General features: G+C 38.0%; 1 long non-coding RNA gene across 1 annotated transcript; it reads right to left on the bottom strand.

Moving 5' to 3' along the window:
* Positions 1-290: 290 nt before the first annotated feature.
* Positions 291-5,640, bottom strand: LOC145556084 (uncharacterized). The gene is made up of 3 exons (XR_014091730.1): positions 5,356-5,640; positions 5,186-5,211; positions 291-560 (listed from the first exon to the last, which is right to left on the bottom strand). It is a non-coding gene; the product is annotated as an uncharacterized LOC145556084 (long non-coding RNA).
* Positions 5,641-21,890: the final 16,250 nt, after the last annotated feature.

Raw genomic sequence — 21,890 nt, 5'->3', positions numbered from 1 at the left:
GCTTTTTCCTGTCCACATAATCAAATTTTGCGACGCTTTTTGTTGTCTTGCGTTTATTCGTGTCAGCCTATGCTATGGCAGGAAAGTCTTTGAAATTTGAAAATGTGCAATTATGTAGACATTAAAAAGCGTCTAGATTTATTTTTTAAGCTTTTTTTTTTCTTTTTTTTCCTTTTATTAAATGATTACCATCATACATACATTATAGTTATTTAAATTTATCATAAATTAAATTAATAACATTAAAATTAAAATAAAAAAATATTCAATATAACAAGATCGATCAGATTAAAAAAAACAATAATTAATCAACAATAATAAGAGTATGTTGCTAACAATTACCAAATTTATAAATAAAAGAAAACATCAACACAATTAACTAAAATAAAAAAAAAGTCGCATATTATAGTAGCTTGTCCCTAAATAAATACATCACTAATATAAATAAGACTAAAAACCAAAATAGATAGATGATGGTATTATAGACAATATAGTCGCTTGTTATGATGCTCAAGTGTCCCGACCTATTCTCTTGTTGCTCCTACATTGCCTTTTCCAATCTTTAAAAAAAAAAAAAAAAAAACAAAGTATAAATTAGTACATTACACAATATAGCCTTATACACACACACACACACACACACACACAAGCTCAAAATTATATTGGCTTATACACACACACACACACATCACTTTCTCAGTCCAAAACTATTCCAATTGCTAACAAAATAAAGAATTATATTGGGTATCAACAATTTTCCACAAGTAATGTAAAAGTAGGAACTGTTTCTGCTATATCAACTAATCATCTCCTATCAGCCTGAATTTTGCAGCAGCAAAGAGCTTTTCACATATTAGGTATTACAGCATGGCATCAAACATAATGTCTAAAAAACAAATGAACAAAAACTAATACTCTGCATTTCTCTATATGTGAAAAGCATGGCATCACTTCAAAGTTTCAAACCTAGGTTTTGTTACTGGTAATAATAACCAGTCTTTTTTCTAATTAACTTTGGCGCTATTGTTTAGTCCTAGATTCTTGCTCCTGTCTGAGTAAAAAAAGTGGACATAATAAAAATTTTGCTTCTACAAGAACAACTATTTTTAATGAAGACTCTTCTAACCCCCCCCCCCCAATAAGTGATAAATTGGCTTATCTGTGGACAGGACAGCGCATGATCAACCAAAGATCTCTAGTTTCACTATCTCGCAAGCAAGATGGGACTTTCAGCAGAACTAATTTTCCCAGATGGAACAGAAAGCAATGGACAAGCATTTCTGATTCTTGCAAGGGAAAATGATTACATATTCAGTGATTCATTGATATTATAATTGAAGGGTGAAGTAAATGTATAGGCATCTGATGTTTCAAATCAGGATTAGTGAACGTTGAAGAATATGCAATGAATGAGAAAGAAGGATAAAAACCACTCAACCCGGATTTCTATTATAAAATTAGTAAAAGGAGAAAGAAGAGTGGTGTAACAGAAACTTTAAAATATTATTCTTTCAATGGTCATCATGCAAGAGCACACTACATAATACACAGCACAATGCAAATGAGCATATATAATCAAAGTTGATGTTGTAGTTGGTAGCATGATTATACAGAGCACTACAGGTTTTGTTATCCCAATTAACCAAGTCAATAGATGGCTAAATGAAGCCTCATCTTCTACATAATAAAAATTTTCTTAGCATATTTAGGTTCAAAGCATGGTGGTGTTCCCAATGGGTGGGAACTAATGGATCAGATTTAGAAATGGAGACTCAATGGATTCTCTTCGAAGTTCCTGAGATTAAGTACAGATCAACTCAGCAGATAAAGATACAACACATCACTTCATTATATCTCAAATCACTAAAGATTCATAATTTTCGTTGTCATACCCTTTTACCAGATGCAAAAAGAAAAGACACAACCAACACATGAAACTATTTGATTAGGAAAATTTTGACTGACTTGATCTTTGTCAAGGAAGTTCCACTACAACCTTAATAAAGTTTATTTAGTAATTAAATTTTGTACTACGTATAATAAAGCTTTTGTACAGAAAATTTTCACAATAGATATTATAATTATATATTATGTTCACAAGAAATTTGCATATAGGATATTATTAAAAATTGTGCCTGCACCAGCTTAGATATAGTTTGTATAATTTAATATAATGTTTTTAATTATGCTATTTCTGTATTATATCCGGAGTACATGGCAAATGATAAATCATCTCCAACTCTTCCAATAGAGAAAAAAACAAACAAGTGATCATCACATATATTCCTAATTGTGAATAAAAATATTAGTTCTAAGTAGGCATGCAGACTAAATCAATTTAAGTAGGCAACTAGATAGTCAAGAAATAGCACATCACAGTAGGTAATCACAATCAAATAATAAACCAGCATATCTGCATTAAATAATCAGCTTGTAATCCACTTTTCCTTTTCATTTATCATATTAAGAAATAGCACATCACAGTAGGTAATCCACACAATAAAGGATTTGAAAAGTTTAAGAGTTTTTTAGTTCTGGATTTCAGTTCTGAAATTGTTAAGAATATATAGTAAACAGCAAGTTACAATACACAATACAACAAGTTACTACACAATACAGCAAGTAGCAGGGGAGCAGGGTAGACAAGCAGTAGCAGGGGAGCAGGGCACACTCACACACACACACACACACACACACACACACATCACAAGCAAGCATTCACACAAGCTCTAACTTTCACACACACACACAAGCTTTGAATTTCACACACACACACACAAGCATTTTTGGATTGAAGTTCTGATTTCCATTTCTGAACTTCAGATCTGATTTTTAGCTCTAAACTTCAGATCTGAATTCAGTTATGGATTTCAGCTCTGATTTCAGTCATAAAGAGAAATGTGACTTTGTTACCTGATGTTTTTCCTTTCCTAAGAATTCAGATGCTTTGTCTAGAAGACCCGGAGATGCATTCCCTTGACGAACTGCACCTACCTTAATAAACTTTGGCTTGTCTAAAACCACAAGCGAAATGTAACTCTCAACCAGAAATCTACAGCTGCAGCAACATCAAAGGAAAAATCTGTTTATAAAGAAAAATTTTAGCCTCATGCTTCCCTCCAAACATCATAGAGTTGTTTAAATATTATGCAAATCATTTATGACAAGTTATTTAACAATGTTCCACCTTAGAAGTAAGCTTTCTGCACATAAATTTATGTCAATTATGTAAATTCATACATTGCTTACTTTTACCACTAAGAGGAAATTGTCATCACCGAGCAATTGTCAATATTTAAGATTCTTGATCCAAAATAAGAGCTAAAAAAATATAAGCAATGACAGAGAACTAGGCTAGGGAAGGAAGTAGTGATCAGATTGTAGCCAACATTAGTGTTTCAGATTGGTATCCTTATCAACGTGTCTATTTGTTGGAATTATTTTTACCCTCCTAAAAGAAAATGAAAGTGTATACCAAGACAAATCAACAAGACCCCACGTAACTACGTAGTATATATTTTCTTCTATATAACCGCGATATGAGGTTGAATAGAAATGTTTGATGTCAAAAGTGAAAAAGTTGCAATATCTATACATCAAGAGATCTTTCAAGAAGATAAATGAAAGCCTCACATTTAATGAAAAGCCACAAGTACCAAATAACAGTAAACTCAGCTATACATTTAGTTCTATCATGATTAAAAAATTAGGCAGAACACACAGAAATTAGCTACTTTCATTCACTATCTAAATTATAAATCTATTCAGATACTTCATTTCTTTTATACAGACAAATAAGTCATCCATAACAAAGAATCCTGAATATCATAAAATTAAAGCAGTTTTGGATGATCTATGGGCATGTGCCCATTGCTGCCACATTGTTTTACTGATGGAGTGTCATGGATCCTGTGTACATATCTTTTATCAAATCTTAATTCTACTTCGTCACTCACAAAGAAAAAGGTGTATATCCTTTGAGCAAGATGTGATACCCGAGTGTAAATTGTCCAGCTAGACAAAATATGCACAATGCAGAGATTGGCACTGAAAGTAACAAAATTCATGGGGTAAGGAATTGAAGGGGTCCTTGTAAAGACTATAATGATTCCCAAACATCATGCAATATGCATGTGTAAGAAGGGAAAAGCAACGAGTCAAACTCTATTTTTCCTACAATACAATAACGAATAAACTGAGAATATCAAAATATGATAGAAGAAAAACAAAGTGATCAAATCTTAAATAACTGAGCACCCAGATGGGGAAGCTGAGAGGAAAAGGAAAAAAGAACAATATGAACCACATTAGGTGGAAAAAATGGAATTGGGGAAACTAAAGACAAAGGATATTGCTAGATACGGTCCATGTAAAAACTACTGTGTTTCAACTTCCAATATAGCATATTTAAGGGGGAAATCATAAAGTTTGATTTCATCTCTGAGATAAAGCCCAATATTAGACCAAATTCACTGTCCCAAAATCAATCTCACTGTCCTCCTCTTATATATAGAGTATATTATTTATATGAGATTACCTGTTATGGCTCCCACACCTCAAAAGAAAACAACAATACGTACATTCTTAACAACAAGACTTGATTCATCAACAGTTCCCAAACCTAGGATCGCATCCTGTTCACACTGCTGCCTTGGCTCTATACGTACATATCATAATAACAAACAAAAAAACTGATACATTCTTAACAACAAGACTTGATTCATCAGCAGTAGGCCGTGAGTATTGGGGGTGTTGTCTAATGATTTATAAGGGAATGAGTATTGCTTCTAAGAGTAGAGCATGTGAGGACAGAATGCAATCATCAGCCACAAAATCACCATAGAAAAACAAGAAAATTCATATCAAAAACCCATAAAATTCATATCAAAAACCCATAAAATTCAAAGCCTACAAATTTCATATCAAAAACCAGAAAATTCATATATATCAAAAACCCATAAAATTTAAAGCCTACAAAATTCATATCAAAAACCAGAAAATTCAAAGCCTATAATATTCATATAAAAAACCCATAACATTCCAAACTAAAACCCTAAAACGCCATAAAAATCAAAACAAAAACCAAAAAAAAAAAAAACATGAAAAATTGGATTTTAAAACAGAATTCACGAAAAAAAACAACATAAAAATAAATTAATTTATCTAATTAAGGGCAAAAAATTACCTCGCAATAAGAGATCGATTCTTGTTCTTCACCAACGCAAAATCGAAGACATGCAAACAAATAATTCCCAATTTTAACGAAAATTTAGAGAATTGTGATATATTATATGCCAAAAACGATAGAGATATATACCTAGCAACAATATTGTTTAGCAAATTGTAAATTAATACCTCAAATTTATGAAAGTGACGAGCCACAAAACCCCAAATTCCTTGAAATTTAGCAAGCAAAACCCAGAAATTAACCTGAAATTTGAGATTTTTTTTTGTCGCTGATGAAAGTGATGATGGAGTCCAAGTTTGGAGGAGAGCAAAATAGAATATGGGCAGTTTAATTGGGAACCTTTTTTTTTTTTTTTTTTTTTTTTGAAGACGTTTAATTGGGAACCTAATTCGACTGAGCTGAGGGTGAAAAAACACGAACCGCTAATTATTTCATTAAAAAAATTCAAAATTGCGGGCAACCTTACTCACGTGCATAGCACGTGAGTTTCTCGACGCTTTTAAGTGTCGAGAAAATTTTCGACTACTAAAAGCGTCGCAAAAAGATGGAACCAAAAATTATAGACTGACGCCCCTTCAACAGCGTCGAACCAATTGCGTCCAAAAATCACTCTTTTTGTAGTGGTGAAATGTTACATGGATGGAATAAAATTGAGAATAGTTCTAGAATTAAATCCATCATGTAAAGCTATGATATGGAATCGTCAGATGACTTAAATGCTTAGAGCATGTGAAGTACGTATATAATACCAATCGACATTAATCTAAGTATTAGATCATTAGATTATAGTCAAGAACATCCAAAGAACTTAGATAAGTAGTGGGATGAGTTCTTGACACATGGAAACAAATATAATTTGAGTTTTGATGTTGCAAGCACAAACCTTAACAAGGATTAGATCCTTAGCAAGGAAGCTATTTATAAGCACGAGGCAAGAAGTGTCGTGGCTTGAGAATGGTAACATGGATGTGCATCCATGTATAATATGCGGGAATTTAAGGAAAATTTTCATGCTCACAAGTGATTAGGGTATCCCAAATCTTTGTGAGTCGCTTGGAGTGAAACCCAAGCAAGGCATCATCAGGGAGTCTACTAAAACATATGTTGAGAATATTGTTGCCTTAAAGGCAATAATAAGGAAAGATGTTAAATGGAAAAGTTCGTTGTTGAACGTTGATGATTGTAGGTTGTCAAGTAGAAGGTCTCGAATCATAAAAATGAGTGGGAGCCATTGCTTGGACAATAAATCCTTAATCACATGTAATCCATTAACACTCTCAAAATTTTATCATCTTATTATGGAAATGGTGGATAATGAAGATGCTAAGGTTTGCAAAGTAATTATAACTAAACCTATGCAATAAGTGAACGACAACATTCATAATTGCATGAAAGAAATCAAGCATATCAAATATGAGTGTGATTTTTATGAATGTTTTATGAAGAGTACTACTCTTAAAACATTTGGGAAAAACCATTTATCATAAGATGAAACATTGTGAAGTTTCATAGTGGAATAAAATACTTCTAAATATTCCACAAAACTATTTAATTGTGGTTTAGAATTAAATAATGAGTCCAATCGATTTTAATAAATATTCAAAATAGGGTATCAAGTCAATGGCTTGGATAAAGAAACACCTATTAAGTGAACATTGAATATTTTAATCGAAAATTACCCCTAATCAAGGTCATATTTTGTGGACGATTGATGACCATCAGAGATTAGTGTGTAGTATGATTTATATCACTGTTTCTTGTGTTATGAGGATATAAATCATTTGCACAGGTATTGGTTTAGAACTATACTGGATCGACCTATGAGGATACTTTAAGAGATTTAAAAAATCGTCATAAGTATTTTCTCATTATTACTATCGGAACTCTTTTCCTTTGACCATGAGTAGTGGGAGATCTCTTGTTTGAGTACTGGTCCGCTTTGGTATCCGCCAAACGTCTGCCGTAACTGGGGATTATAAAGACAGATATCAGGCGGGTGAGTCCTCTTAGTAAGAGAAGCTACATTACAAGACTGGAAATATCCCCCTACTAACAATAGGAAACATGTCTTGTTGTATACAAGGCCTCTCGAAGAGCGAGACTGTGAAAATGCATGGCCGTGCTCATATGGATTTTAGAAATCATCTGCTTATCGACAGTCAAACTCGGATTTCGAGAAACACTTCTGGACGTAACAGAGATGACGAGTAATCTTACTCTGTAGTTCATGAAGAGACATAGGAAAGGGGCTATACACTAAATGCACACTTGTCCGGAAGGACAAGTGGGAGATTGAAAGGAATGGTGTCCTTCGAATAAGTGTATTATTCTGATAGCGGGTTCAGAATTATTAGAAAGCTAATATATATTCAGCAACGTCAAGTGATCGGAATGCCTGGGTGGAGGCCACTTCCGATCAGTAATATTAATATAATTAATATTACAGCTTAATCTTGACTAAACCCTTCGGGTCACACCCAAGCAAAATATACGAACTGACTCGACGAATTAATTCGAAAGAAATTAATTCATCGCCCGAGTGTTAAACATTTAGACGTCGGAAATTCGAGCTTGGAGCGTCGAAACCGAGTGTCGGAGAATCTCAAATGTCGAGCCAAAATTTAGGATTTGGCGAGACGGGAAAATGCATCAAGTGACAAGTAAAATCCTAGCCACGCAAAAGGCTAGGAATGCATGCCCAATAGGAGCATGCCACGTGGCAGCACACATGGCAAAACGCCATGTGGCAGCACACGTGGCCGCCACGTTGGCAGCCGCCACATTGGCAACAGCCAAGTGGCAGCAGCCACGTTGGCAGCCGCCACATTGGCAGCCGCCAAGTGGCAGCGTGCCACGTTGGCAGCGTTCCACGTGGCAGCGCCATGGTGGCGGCGCGCCACGGTGGCGACACATGTGGCAATGGCCGTGGACCCGGGTTGATGGGTCATGGACACGGGCCAAAATAAAATGGGCCAACCGAACCCAACTTGGGGCTTAAGGTTGGGTGACACATGGTTAGTTCACATTGCATGTGAAATGCCTTGGGGACCAAGTGAGAAAGTGGTCCACACCTAACCATGTGACACTTGTTACTTGTTCCTTTGTTTATTTAACTAAGTGTTGAATTCACCAATCTTTCCATGTGGGATCTTTTTGTGAAAAGTCCCACATTGAAAGATGAGTTAAATTCACAAGGCATACTTCCTTATAAATAGTCATGGCATGGCTTGAGAATTCTTTGCTTGAGTGGGAGTTAAAAAGAGCATTCCATAATTTTTGGGAAAACTCTTAAACTCATATAACACTCGGGTTTTGGTCGGACCTTGCTAACTCCAAGGTAGCGGACCTTAAAGTCGTGTTCGTCCTTTGTGGGTGGATACCGTTGGAGGCACGACGCTTAACGTGCTCGTAGCTTTCAAGTAAGAGCCTCGGTTTTTGGGCGAAGCTCACTTCGAGGGTAAGATTCGTTATCTTTTCTTTGTGATTATTTATTTATGCTTTATGATTTTAATTATTGCGAGGGTAAGATTCCTCGGGTCGGGGTTGTTTCCGCGGTGAGTCGGACTCACCAAACCCCAACAATCTAGGCATACACCTAGTAGCATTTGCCACGTGTTGCCTGGTGCGAGGCACATGAACTAAGGATGCTTGCCGCATCGCACCAAGCCACGCACCAAATATGCTCGTGCTTGCACCAGCCGCGGCCAGCCAAGCATGGCAGCACGCACAACGCGCACAACACCATGCTGCTGTTGCGCCGTGCTGCTTCTTGTTGCTTGATGGCGCGCCATGCTGCTGGCAGCAAGCAGCAGCCACGCACATGGCTTGCTCGCAAATTAAGGAAGCCTCCTTGGCAACCACATGCGCGCAAATCAGTCCGGTGGCTTATTTTCTCTTCTCACAGTCAACTTCCTTCGATTTTTCTGAAAAAACGTATGTGTTCTACATGCGTCTTATCCCCGGGGGATTTAAGCTCTATCAACCCAAAAACGCTCATGGCAATAAGGGTTCATCCGAGTTATTAAATCCACCCAAAGCATGGAGTCGAGTTCGATTTCATCACGAACTCGCGGAGCCGCCCGTTGGCATACAACCTCAAGGGAGGTTGCCTTGCTAACGCGTCCAAACTCTTAACCATGGTACCCTATTGACACCAAATAAACTTTACCATAGTCGAACATAGAACTTGACCTTAGGTTGCGAACTATTCTTTGCATCATTGTGCCTACGTGTTTTATGTTTGGTCGTTTTGATCGTAACCTTAACGATTTTTCTTTGTCTATGGTGGATTATTTTATGACTAACGATTGCCAATGGACCGTACTCACTTGGTAATTAGCAAAAAAAAAAAAAAAAAAAAAGGTCTGCCGCGCCACGGGAAACTCTACCGTGTCACGACAATTTTTCACCGTGACACGGTGGATTTCCAAAAAAAAAAAAAGAAAAAAAAAGGAAAGAAAAAAAAATATTCCCCGTGCCACGTCAGCATCCACCGTGGCACGGTGGAGTTTCCTGTGGCGCGGTAAAAATTCCCATGCCACGGCACAGTCCACCGTGGCGCGGTGGACCTGCAGCAAAAAAAAAACCACCGCGTTACGGCAGCTTGTCACGTGACACGGTACAGTTTTCCGTGTCACGGTGCCCTTGAAAAAAGTCCAGACAGTTTTTTTTAAGTCGTTTGTGTTAATTTGGTTTTCGCGTCAGTCATTTTGGTTATTGTTCACATGTCTAACCATACGATCATACCACGAGTCTTATAACATCAGTTAGTCACTCACGAGTCAAGTATAGTCCACACACTTTCTTTATGTTCCGACTCGAGTCGTGCACCAGGTTGTTTATGATCGTATATTAGATTCATGCACCCTTTTTCGTCATAATAAAAAAATGAGTGGAGTTTTCTCACCTGTTTTCAAATGTCTATTTTTTTTCCTTTCTTTCCTATCTTGAGCAATGAGTCAAACAATTAAGTGAATTATTTTATTTCACAGTACTTGGTCAAGGAACAGGGATAGATCTATACGGTTCGAGTCATTAACGCAACAATCTCTCAGATCTAATAGGCGTTCAAAGAGAACTTTGCCATCTCCGTTACTCATCACCTTTCAATGGACACTAGAGAAGACATCGAGAACATCAACAAATCCATTGAGACACTGTCTTCCATGATGCAAACCCTTACCATTAGGGTCAATACCATGGAACAAAACAAGGTCACTGTTTCCACCTTTGACAAACTGAAGGAACAAATGAGTAAGATCTCTGAGGATTTCACTTATGTGGAACGGCCTCCCACTCCTTTAGATGTGAAGGATAGACTCCCTGAAAAGTTCTCCACTGCTGATCTTCCAAAGTTCAAGCCTACTGACAATCCAATATTCCATTTGAAGGCGTTCTCTGCAACCATGGCTCTTAAGGGATTGGACGTAACACTCTTCCCTACGGTGTTCCCTCTCTCCTTAGAACATGCTTGCCAACAATGGTTTTATTCCTTAGATGCCAAGCATACTGCGACTTGGCAAGATGTCACCGAAAGTTTCATGAATCGTTACAAGTGTAACATTCAAACTAAAACTTCTGAACGTGAACTCTCCATTCTCAAACAGAAAGAGAATGAAGGCTTCACCGCTTACCTGAACAGATGGAGGGAAACAGCTTCACTCTTGGTAGATCCCCCCAAAGAAAGAGAGATGGTTTGCCTCTTTATTCAAAATCTGACTCATAAATATAGGGAACATCTCAAATTTCTTCCACTGAACACTTTCGAAGCTGTATACGACATCGGCATCAATATCGAGGATGAGGTAATAAAGACTGCTGGTAATAACAATAATAACACTTGGAAAAACAAGAAGAACGACCATCCTTCTTCTTCGTCTTCTAAGCACGAAAATACTACCAACAATATAAGCCAAGTTAATCTCAATGAAGTGTTAGCTCTTAATACTCCATTGCCCAAGAAGAAAAGAACTTACACTCCTTTAGGAATGACTTATGATGCGGCCTTTGATCGCCTTTACAGTCAAGGCTTGATCACACCTATTGGGCCATTTCCAGAGCCAAAACCTGAAGAAAGGAGCGCCAAATGGAATCCCAATGCCCATTGCAAGTACCATCAAGGAAGGGGCCACACTACGGAGCAATGTTGGAATTTGAAGGACATCATTCAAGACTTGGTGGATGCAAACAAACTTCCTGTCCCTCCAGGCGGCAAGAAGTAATGAACACAAGGCCCACAGCAGATCCTTCGTGCAAGATTTCATGATTTTTTTCTTTATCATTCATCTCCGTTCCCCATTCATGTCTAGCATAGGTTTTCCATTTTGAATTTTTATATGTTTCATGTGTTTCGTTCACCTTTTCCATTAATAAAATGAGCAATTTTCCTTTACATCTCGATCATAGAATTTTTCATTTATTCATTCATTCTCAACAAAAAAAATAAAATAAAAATAAAAATAAAAATAAATAAATAAATCAATTACCGAACTAAACCCAAGGTACACCAATGACTTGAGGCACCTTTGCAACCTTGTCATTCCCTGTTAACCGTTCAATCACATTCCATTTCTTCATCAACCATTTTGAGCCTCGTCTAATGTTTGACCTTCATTTCTTCAACCCACATTCATTTAACCTTGGGATTGGAAGATGTGTAATTGTATAACATTCAAAAAGCAAGTAAAAAAAAAAAATGAGCAGCAAAGCAACAATAAAACAATGTCTAAAGGCAAATGTTCCAATGTCTTTGATATGAACATGTCTCAAATTGCGTCTCTCATCAAGTGCTTGGTACCGTGCCTGAGAAACATGAATTCTAAGTGAGTGATGGACCGCATGATCTGAGATTGCCTACATTGATTCAAAAGAATGAAAAAAAGAAGAAAAAAACATATATATTGAAAATAAACTTGCAAAATTCAAAATTTTCAAATTCAAAATTACACATCTTGGGGGCTTCTCTCGGGTCTTGAGGCTTTTACCCTTTCTCCCTTAAACCATCAACTTAACCACATTACAACCCTTGAAAGACCTCTTTGAGGTGTACATACATTTGTGCAAAGTTCGGTTAGAGCTACGTTCGGCCTGATTCCTAACGGATACGTAGGCAACCTCACATTGAGGTGCGGCAACATTCATATTCATATCTATGCATGATCGAGTCAAAGAATATCCAATGCTTATCTCTATATCCCTACCCATTTAGAGCTAGACTTGGGGGCTTGAACCCAAATCACATTAGCTTACCCAGCCTGAAGAGTCATCATCTTTAACTCTTCTCACATCTCTTTCCATCGCCATAACCCTTGCAGCTAGCCTTAGTATCACATTCACACACTTCACTCACACATCCATATCCATATCAATCATCCTTCCCATTAAGAGCCCTTTATCATGAAATCTTGTTTCAACACTGTGCATGTTTCATCATATTTAAAGACAACATTTATTAGAAGAAACATTGTATACTTGCTTAGCTTCCTGACCTGAGCAATGTTCATTGTTTCATGCATCACATAATCTGCTAAGAAACATTTATATATCGATGATTTTTAATCATACAAAGCATATCTGCTTAGCTCCTTGACCTAAGCAACGTTCATTATGCAATAATCACTATACGTGCTTAGCTTCCAGACCTAAGTAACGTTCAAAATCGCTTCTTTACATCATATATGATGCCTAGCTCCATGACTTAAGTTCATTCATCTATCGTGTCACATGATGTAATTGTCCTTAGCCTCCTGGCCTAAGAACATGCATCATGCATACATTATTTTCAGGACAAGCAATTCAATCCATACGATTTATTTCGTCTTGCTCAAGGAGGAAGTTCAAAACTTCTTTCCTTTTTCATTATTTTATTTTGGGGAAGTTCAAAAACTTTTTCCAAGTTTTTATCGAGGGAAGTTCGAAAATAAAATTTCATTTTCACGTCTTTCTTTTTCGGGAGAAAGTCGGTACCCTCCACTCGTCTCATGACAAAAATGATGGAAAATTTTTGCTTTTTCATTTTCGGTTGCTTGTGTTTGCACACACACACACTCAAACTATACACACACAATCACAAGTCATACTCATGTCATGTCATGTCGTGTCATGTCAAACTAGGTCAAGTAAGTTGGTCAAGTCAATCATAGTCTATACGAGTCCCCTAGCAAATTTTATTTTGCAGGTCTCAATTACAGCCCACGTCCGGGGACAAGCGGACCATTTACAACCCACGTCCGGGGACAAGCGGACCATCTACAGCCCACGTCCGGGGACAAGCGGACCATCTACAGCCCACGTCTGGGGACAAGCGGACCACCATCATTTCATGACGCAAGGTTCTCGATACACAGAGACTTGCAATCTCATCATCTGTCGGCTTTCCTCAGGCTTGGAAAGCGTTATCGGTGGATTTTTCTTCAAGTATAGAAAACCGCCAAGTCGGCTTTCCTCAAGCTTGGAAAGCGTTATCGGTGGATTTTTCTTCAAGTATAGAAAACCGCCAAGTCGGCTTTCCTGAAGCATGGAAAGCATCATCGGTGGATTTCTTCAAGCATAGGATGACACCAAATTCATACGTCGACCTTCCTCAGGCATGGAAAGCGTTTCAACAGACGTCATCCGGTGGATTCCTTCAAGCATAGGAAGCTACCAAGCTCATTTGCCACCAATACACTGGTGTTAGATAAGCATTCTATCCCTTTACTCTTTTATCTGTAGAACTAACATTTTTCTGCAGGTATCGGCATATACAGAATGATTTAGGATTGCAGAATGTCTTTAATCATTCTCCGTCCCTATTGGCTACTTTGACTATCGTTTTCGAAACTGACGTTTCTACAAACTCAGTCAAAGTGGGGGCTTCTGTAGACACCTAAAAATGTCTCCCCAAAACCAAACCCGTTAATGAACACCTTTCACCGCCATTATTGGTCGAGTTAAGTATTTAATCTTTGGAGTGCTTCAATCCATGTTCTATCCAGCATATTTCATGAACCAATCCTATTTCTAGCTCATTTCCCTAAACCATAACCTATTTTCCACTTTTCGTGTCCACATCGCAAAACTGAGAAAAACTGATTTTATGGCTATAAAATTTTGATTCAATTTTTATTTTGTTGGATAGGCCTTTAAATAAGATTTCCAACCATATATCAGAAGTCCAATTCCGAGCTATAACGAAAAAGATATGAGTAAAACACTAAACTCGACCTAAAACCAACACCCTTCCATTAAAACGGACATATCATAAAATCTACATATTATTTTGACCTGATTTTAAATGGGTTGAAAAGTAGACTTTTAAATATTTCTAATGATTTATTATATGCCTCATTCCGAATTACGGATCAAAAGTTATGATGGTTTTAAAAACGGGTAAAAACCTGGAATCACCGCGCACAGTGCAATTCCACCGTGTCACGGGAAATTGCACCGTTTGACGGTGGGAATCCCCGTGACACGGTGCCCATGCTGTGACGCGGGGCTATTCCGTGTCCTATTTGCATTCTTCGTACCTACACAACTCCCGCGTCACGGCATTTTTAACTGTGTCACGGGAATTTACACCGTCTGACGGTGGGATTCCCCGTGACACGGAGTTGTTTCCGTGTAATTTCCGCGTCTCCCATACCGTGACACGGTGTACTTTACCGTGTCACGGTGGATACTTCCGTGTCATGGTACCTGTGCCGTGTCATGGGCCATTCTGTGTCTTTTCCGTGTAAACCTTTAACGCGTTTTCTTTCCCGTTTTCTGAAAATTTCCCGCGTCACACTAAAAATGTACCGTGTCGCGCGAAAGTTGTCGTCTGACAGTGGGATACTTTTTTAGGGTTTTTATCATTTTAGGGTTCTGTGTGCTCCCTCAGCACATTTTCCCTATAAATACCCCCTCATTTCTGATGTACGGGGCACCAATAATCATTCTCTCTGAACTTACACCAAAAACCATTCTCTTCTCCCTCTTTAACCTAATTTCTAGCCTCCTTATTCTTTCATGACAATTCCCCTAAGCACTCCAAGGAGTCTATACTTAACCCAAGGTTCCGTCCTTAAACCAAGGCGTGAAAGGTACATATAACTGAGGGTTTGGACCAAATCAACTCTACTTTTTATTCAATTTAATTTTCATTTGATTTATTTTTTATTGAAGTTACTAAAAATTTATTCATGATGTAGCAATTTAAAGGAACGCACGGAATGTAAGTAATTAATTAATTTAATTACTCTTATTTTATTTTAATATTGCTAGCACCATGATTATGTTATTTTGTATTTAATTTGACTAACGCTATTATTGTTGAATTGCTTCCAATTTGGACAACCGGTTTAGGTTCCTTTTTAATCTTGTTGTTTAATCAAGTGATCACTAATATTTTAGAATTATATGTTGCATTAATATTCAACCAATTTAGCATAACAATAGATTGGAGCAAATTGAATCTTTGTATGTATGCCTTTGAGATCGCAGGAATCACTTTTCAATATAAGAATCGAGTAGAGGCCAATACGGGCGAATGTGACTCCATGACTCACTTCGTACCATCATCCCCGATCCTCCTTTCGTGGTTCCGAACCATATGGAGTTAGTAATCTCATGGATTATGAATGGGGTGTAACCTTCACGGGTCAATCGTTGTTGTCTTCGTTGTCCCTTTATTGTGGTTGCCTTTTATGATCCGTGAACGGTTTACAAGTTCCTTAAAAACTTGTTTGCGGCTCACTACTTTCCCTGTCCCTAATCGTATATGTCAATTCCTACTTCCTAAGAGTGCCAAGCATATTCACCAAATGCTTTTAACGTAGGCGTACTTCAAACGACGCCTACAATTATGTAATTGACGTAATTAATAATTGAAGTTCCCACTAATTTCCGCATCCATCTTAATTAATCCTAAAAATTAAGCCGGTAGAACCCAAAAATTTGCCAAAATAAAATTTTGCCAATGCCACTCAAAATCGAGGCCTAGCCTCCAAAAATTTAATTAGAATAAACAAGATTAATTAAAGTAAATAAAATGGCAAACAAGCAAACACAAAGCAAACCACACTCAAGTGGCTCACGCATTAGTCGCATGCCATATGAAAACCAAAGTCACCTAGTAACTCGAACAATGCGGCTTGGTGCATGTGCCTCGACCACCCTCCGTAGCACTATCTAGGCATACACCTAGTAGCATTTTCCACGTGTTTCCTGGTGCGAGGCACATGAACTAAGGATGCTTACCGCATCGCACCAAGCCACGCACCAAAAATGCTCGTGCTTGCACCAGCCGCGGCCAGCCAAGCATGGCAGCACGCATAACGCGCACAACACCATGCTGTTGTTGTGCCGTGCTGCTTCTTGTTGCTTTATGGGGCGCCATGCTGCTGGCAGCAAGCAGCAGCCACGCACATGGCTTGCGCGTAAATTAAGGATGCCTCCTTGGCAACCACATGCGGGCTGCTATGCAGGCTGGCTAGCCAAGTGAGGCTTTTGCCTCGTTATTCTTACCATAGCCTCGGGATTTCAATCCCAATTTTTCGTGACAAATTATTAAATATAAATTAATTTTTGAACTAGTTTAATGAGAAAAAAAATTTAAAAATTTAAATAAGTCTAATTTAAAAGTGCATTCAACCAAAATAATTTTCAAGAACCATTCTTAAATTAAATTGGTTTAACTTGGTGCAACAACATAAATAAGGCAAGTTCTCACTATTAATTTAATCAATTTAAAATAATCTTGAGATTTTGACGAATTAAGAGGGAGTTGGAAAAATATGAACTTTAATGTTAAAATGAAAAATCCAACTACAAACACTTGTGAATCCTTGAAAAACTATATCTTCCAACATGAAGATAAACAAATTTCAATCAAAATGTTTGAAACTTTATGTTTCCAATGAACCAAAAATGATTTAAAACAACAAAGTTCAACATAAATTCATGGAATTTAGTAGCTTTTAAAGTTTCAATCACTTAACTTAATTAATGATTGAATCTTTAGCACTTTAGAAACCTTAAAATATAAATTTCACACTTAATGCAATTAATTTGCAATTAAGTGAAAAATAAAACCACGCTTTCAAACACAAATTACCACCAAGTAATCATGGCTAAAGAGGTTTAAAATTGCATATAAAATATGTATCGAACCAATTACATAACCATCATAAACATGCAATTATTTTTTTAAGGTTAGAAAGACTTAAATTTTTTTCGTAAAAACAAATAACCCCTAAAAAAATGCATTTTTGGTTGTTTTTCTGGTTAAAAACCAAGACCTAAAAGGGTAAAGCCATTTCCAGAACGCCTTTCCACCCAATATTAACTATTTTTGGGTCAAAATCTAGGTTCAGGAGCTGAAGTCAACTCTAATACGAGGTTAAAATGGATAAAACGAGCTACTAATCTAAATAGCAACTTATAACCAGAAAAAAATAAGCCATAAAATACCTTGAAAAATATTATGATGATAAAATAAACGAGCAGGGCTCTAATACAACTTTTGGGGTTTTGTGAGTCCTAGTCACAGCGGAAAAAACCCGAGACAAGGATCACGCTTGCAATAATTAATATCACTAATGCATAAAATAAACACAAAAGGGGAAAATAGGAAATATACCTTTGTCGCGTGCTTCGCCCGACCGATTGGGCTCTTACTTGAAAGCAAGCCCCGAAAACACGAAGGCCTCCAACGGAGATCCACCTGCAAAATGACTACCGAACTTAAGGTCCGTTGCCTTAAGGTTAGCGAGGCCAGACCAAAGCCCGAGTATTAAATGAGTTTAAGGGTTTTTGCAATGGCAATGCCCTATTAAACTCCTACTCCAGCATCATTCCCAAAATCCCAACATGGGTATTTATAGGGAATGATGAGAGTTTGAAATTCTCTCCATCAATGTTAGACTATGAGAATTCCACATTTAGTTGTAAAGATAATATAAAATAAATAACTAAACTAGTAATAAATCAACAAGTGTCATCAATACATGTGAATGGAAGTGAGGACTACTTGGAGAGGGGGGACCAAAGTTGCTCCCCACTCTCTTCCTCTCCTTGTGACACATGTCCCTCACACTTAAAGCCCCTTCACACATGCTTCCCCTTAGCGCACGGCCCAACTACCCGCACCAAGGAGATGCGGCTTGTTGTTGCTCGTAGCTAGCAAGCATTGCACTCCTTGTGCAGGCCGCTGTTGCTTGCGGCCAGCAAGCCACACCCTCCAAGTGCGGGCTGCTACTCGCTGACGGCCATGGCTGGCCTTGGCTGCTAGCATTGGTTTGCTAGCACGCACCAGCCAGCCTAGGCTCGGCATGGTACGCATGCTAGCCACCATGCCACGCGTTATACCCCTAGCACTCGGATTGCTCGGGGCACTCCGATGCTAGGTTTTTTTGGGAAACATGTTGATTTATTATTATTTACACGTCTCGTCTTTTATTATTTTTTACTCGACTTCCGACGCTTGGTTTCGACGCTCTAAGCTCGAATTTCCAACGTCCAAATATTTATTACTCGGGCGAATCATTAATTTCTTTCGAATCATTTCGTCGTGTCGGTTCGTTCATTGCTTGGGTGTGACCTGTAGGGTTCAGTTAAGATTAAGCTGTAATATTAATTATGCATTAATATTAATGATCGGAAGCGGCCTCCACTCATACATTCCGATCACTTGACCTTACTAAATATATTAGCTTTCTAATAATTCTGAACCTACTATAAGAAACAATACACTTGTTCGAAGGACACCATTCCTTTCATTATAACCACTAAAAGACCTCTTTAAGGTATACACATACTTGTGTGAGGTTTGGCTAACGCTATGTTTGGCTTGATTCCTATCGGTACGTAGGCAGTCACATATTGGGGTGCAGCCGTAATAAAAATGTGTTTATATTTACATTCATAATTAATCTTATAAACGAATTTCCATTGCTCATACCTTTCCATTTAGAGCTAGACTTGGGGGATTGATTCCTACATTATTAGGTTACCTAACCTAAGAGTCACCATCATTTGCCTCTTTTTGAAATAATATTCTTTTCCAAACATTAGCCTTTGCAGCCTGACTTTAGTATCACTTTCACACATATCAGTAGTCACCCATTTGTGTCTTCCAAAAACTAAACCCATTGATGAGTACCTTTCACGTCGAATCATAATCGAGTGAAGTGAAAGTGTGGAAAGTCTAGTGTTGTGGTTGGTTTTTATTTCTTTTCTTTCTCTCTATTTTTTAAATTCAATTTAAGAAAACAGCCAGTCCAGTTTGTTTTGGTCCATGGCAAGGGTCCAATAATAGTGTAGTTGGGTCGGGTTCGAAAAGAGCTTTCGAACGATATATAATAAGCCCAATTCCGATGAATAATGAGGAAGTTATGGCCAAATTACTAAACTGAGTCTGGTTTGATATTTATATGCGGCCCAATGATCTAGAGGAGGGCCTAATGTTTAATTTCTCCGAATTAGTGCTCTTTTGTACCTAAACATCAAATTACGGACAATGTTATAACTGTCCAAGAAATCCTGCACACTGTGAGAAATAAACAGGGGAAAGTAGGTCTGATGGCAATCAAGATTGATTTAGAAAAGGCCTACGATCGTCTAAGATGGTCCTTTATTCGAGAGTCCTTGATGGAAATTCATCTTCCGCACCATATTGTTGAAGTAGTTATGAAGTGTGTTTCGTCGACTAAACTCCAAATTCCATGGAATGGCGGGCCTACGGAAGCTTTTTTCCTACTAGGGGCATCCGCAAGGTGGATCCTCTCTCTCCATATTTATATGTCATCTGTATGAAAAGATTGGCCCATCTTATTGAAAATAAGGTGAAGTTGGGATCTTGGATCCCAGTCAGAGCTAGCCAAAATGGTCCTCCTATCTTTAATTTGGCTTTCGCGGATGACTTAATTTTATTTGCTCAAGCCTCGGTTGAACAAGCTAAAGTTATGATGCATTGCCTAGCTCAATTTTTTCGTGCTTCGGGCAGCAAGGTTAGCATAGAGAAGTCTAGAGTTTATTTTTCACATAATACAAATTTAGAGGTTCGACAATCTATTTGTAAGACTCTAGGCATGGAAGAAACCATGGATTTTGGTAAATATTTGGGAGTCCCTGCCATCAATGGGCACAAGTCCAAGAGAAATTATCTGTACTTGGTTGAGAGAATTAATGGCAAACTGTCAGGTTGGAAGACTAAGACAATGTTTATGGTAGGGAGGATGACACTTATCCAATCAACTTTGTCGACTATTCCCTTCTATACCATGCAATCAACCAAATTACAAAGATCTACTTGTGATGAAATTGACAGAAAAGTGAGAAAGTTCCTTTGGAAAGAAGAAGAGGGCACTCGAAAACTTTATAATGTTTCCTGGGAGACGATTACTAAGCCCAAGCAATATGGTGGTTTGGGTTTGAGATCTATGAGACACTCCAACAAAGCTTTCTTGGCTAAGTTGGATTGGATATTATTAGCCGAACCAAACACTTTGTGGTCTAGGGTGATTCGTGCTAAATATTGTGACAATCAGTGTGATATCGATATGTTCAAAGAAAGAGCGAATGCATCAAATGCGTGGCATGACATTATGAGTAGCATTGATGTTGTTCGAAAGGGTTTAAATATGGCAATGGGAGGTGGGCATCGTACCTTCTTTTGGCACCATCGATGGGCTTGTAATGAACCCTTATTGAACTATGTATCGATGGAAGCCCCTATCGAGGTACAAGACTTAACAGTGCGTGAGATTTGGGATAATGAGACGGGCTGGAAATTTGATCAAGTTGCAGATTATCTCCCTGCTGATATTCTTCAAGAAATTGCTGCTCATGAGCTAATTGAAGATGAGGAAATTGTTGATGAGATCTATTGGAATGGGTCTTCGTCTGGGGCTTTACTTTGAGCTCTGCAATGTGTATTGTCCGAGATTTAGAATGTATCATTGATACTCCTAAAGAAGAGTGGGCTGCAATTTGGAAAGCTCCAGCTACCCAACGTATTATGTTCTTCTTATGGCTTGCTATCCAAGACCGTCTAATGACAAACTCCACCAGATTTATGCGTACTTTATCAGATGATCCTAGGTATGCAATTTGTGGTGCTGATGAAGAGAATGCTTACCATGTCCTGCGTTGGTGTCCTGCGGCTATTAGGCTTTGGAATAAGTTGGGTGCGAGTAGAGTAGTTATGAGCAATGATTTAAGTTTGGAAGATTGGATTCTTTTGAATGTTGATGCATCTAAGGCTAACATGGGAAGTGAATGGCCTCAGATGTTTAGTGTCGCTTGTTGGTGGTTATGGAGAGGGTGTAATGCAAAAAACGTTTTAACCATCTCCCAACATTCCTTTCGAACAAGCTTTATCCTTGCTAGAGTAGGGGATATTAAGAGGGCTATGGATAAAGCTAGGCGATTAGATGAAAATTCGAAGAAGCTAAGGGTCGAGAAGCTAGTGAAGTGGCAGTTTCCTAAGGAAGGATGGGTTCGCCTTAATACAGATGGGGCTTCAAAAGGCATCCCGGGGTTGGCTGGTGCTGGTGGTATCATTAGAGGGCATCAAGGAGAGATTTATGAATTATTTGCCTTGAATTGTGGTCGTTGTTCGTGTACCAAAGCCGAGTTGGTTGCTGTTTTGAAGGGACTAAGTGTGGCTTGGGTTGGAGGTCATAGGCGAGTACAGCTCACCGTGGACTTTAAGGTAGTTCTGCGTATGTTGGTGGAGGAA

This window comes from Chenopodium album, chromosome 8 (genome assembly GCF_948465745.1).
Source record: "Chenopodium album chromosome 8, dcCheAlbu1.1, whole genome shotgun sequence".
Classification (NCBI taxonomy): Eukaryota; Viridiplantae; Streptophyta; class Magnoliopsida; order Caryophyllales; family Amaranthaceae; genus Chenopodium; species Chenopodium album.
The sequence above is the reverse complement of the archived record's forward strand: the minus strand, read 5'-3'. Positions and strand labels throughout refer to the sequence as shown.